Below are 2,610 nucleotides of genomic sequence, written 5' to 3'. Positions count from 1 at the left end.
TTAACCTTAACCTTTTAATTTAAATTTTTAAAAATTAAACTTAATTACTACTTAATTATAAACTTACACCCTACTACTTATATTATATATTATGTATATATATATATATATATATATATATATATATATAATATATATTTATTTGCATTGCTTGCATTTCAATTTATTGCATTTCAAAGTTAGATAAATAAATTCTCTAATCTTGGAATTTTTAACATAAATATCTGGAATATCTGGAATTTTCAGGAAATTTTTTTTACAAAATTTCAGTAAACATCCTGATTTTTTAAGCTCATCTTCGTCTGAGCGATAAAAATTAACATGATACTATCTTGTAATTATTATTAAAATATAAAATTTATACAGACAGGAAAAATAAAGCTGAGACATTTCTGATTTTTTTCTACTTTTATTAAAAAGTATTATACGATATTATAAAATATAAGTATATTGTAGACAAAGTCATGTGGAGTATGTAAACTAACATATGTGATGCCATTATTCGCTATTTCTGTCAGATGGCTGTATGTGAGTTATATCTGATCGAGGTCGCAATTTACGTACACAGGGTGCATAGAATTAGAACAGAGGGCGTATACCCCTGATATTAAAATTCATTTTTTTTTTCAAACAAATTAGCAAACTTTCGAAATATAACTGCATTGTTTATTTTTTCGGAACATTCAACAGTAATAATACTGTTCATGCAGCTTTAAAAATTCCCCTTCATCTTAAATATTTCATGAAATCTTTATTTAATATTTTTATTTATATATAAAGTATTCGTATATTCGCGTCTTAATAGATAAATGTCATGTGAGCAAATTGAATTATGTATGTCCACAGAATTTTATTTTTATATATTGTTATTGTACACTATTCAAATAATATACATTATAATATTATATTACATATTCTAAAGGGTTACTCTCTTTCTCCCTCTCTCTATAAAATAAATTATATTTATTATACGTACGCACTCACGTGTCCACTTACTATTAACGCTCTTTAACGCTGTTAAAACAAATTTAAGTATATTTAAAAAATTTAATACAAGAACGAAATTATTAAAATAATGTAATAACAACCAAGTAATTTAGAAAGAATAAACGAATTTTTTATTTACTGAGGATGATATATATTGACAATGAATATTCGCGTGTGTATGCTAGAATCAAATGTTTTCAGGGGTTGTCAGGTTTGAGTAACTTGGATCTTGGTAAAACTTCGATCCAGGTGCACGGGATTAATTGCGGGCGCACCTATGGCGTGACTCATTCTGGAGGAGTTCTTGGTTTCTTTTTTCATCTTTTGTACAAGGGATATGTGAATATTACATATATAATTTCTCTTCCTGTTTATTGACTTATATTTTAAATCTGCAAGAAGAAGAGATTCAAAGAGATCTTTTTTATATCGATCTTTTAATCAATTCGAGAAACGAATAAATGCCGTTTTTAGCTGTAATTAATTAATTTAATAATTAGTAATTAATAATTAATATAAAACTAAACAATTAATGTAAAACTTCGTAAGAAGTTCCCTAAATTAAACGAGTTATTGAATCTTCGAAGTTGATGTTCGATCATTAATTTCTAATTTGAACGTTCATTTTTATACTTTGGAATGTTCAAACATAAACTGTTAAACGATACATTCGAATTTTTTATTCGAATTCATTCGAATTCATTAGAAGAAAACTACAATATTTCATAAAGAATCCTGCAGTAATCATGAAATTTGTTCTCAGTGAAATGACTTAATTTTCATATGTAGCTTATAACGTAGTAGTGTAATGAAAAGATATCAAAGAGATATATAAGATTTAATAATAGATAGTTTTTGATTGGTGTATTAAAGATGTGAAACATTTTGTATTCACTATTCAAAAACTATTATTGAACTTTTTGTCTATGATAATTTTTGTTCTCATCATATTATAATAACATATTATGTATTATATAGAAAATTAACTCACCGAGACTAATTTTCTATATAATAAGTATGAGGTCCTTTATTTGACAATAACTTTGTATACTTTTTGACTTTTTTACTTGCATTCACATATTTTCTTCGGCTTAGTCTCACAAAATTTTTCATTGTTTCGAAAATAGCTTAATCGTGTAAATTATCTGCATAACATGAATAGGTCCAGGGCTTAAAAATCCGCGTATAAAATGAAATAAAATGAGTGCTAAGATTTGGTATGTACCATGTGGACGACACAAATACCACACCTCTTACTAGATCGGCATTCCATTAAATCCGGCTGCCTCTCTACAGGTATTACGCCAAAGATGATTTCTTATTTCTCTCTTTTCGTTTTTTTGTTCATTCCAACGTGGTAACAGGCAATCACGCGCAGATATTTTTTAATATATCATCAAATATTAGATAAAATAATTGATATTATCGGAATAAAATTAAATCTTTAATCAGTTTCATACATAACGATACATAAAAATTAAAATCTTTATATAAATAAAATTAAATTTAAAATTAAAAGTGACTAACTGATCTTGTTTTAATCGTATTTGATAATGATTATTTCACTGTGTCTGTAGTGGAATGTAATCATTTGTTTCTCTATGTCGTGAATAATCTTTGATA

The sequence above is a fragment of the Atta cephalotes genome (assembly GCF_000143395.1).
Source record: "Atta cephalotes unplaced genomic scaffold scaffold00021, whole genome shotgun sequence".
Lineage (NCBI taxonomy): Eukaryota > Metazoa > Arthropoda > Insecta > Hymenoptera > Formicidae > Atta > Atta cephalotes.
The sequence above is the reverse complement of the archived record's forward strand: the minus strand, read 5'-3'. Positions refer to the sequence as shown.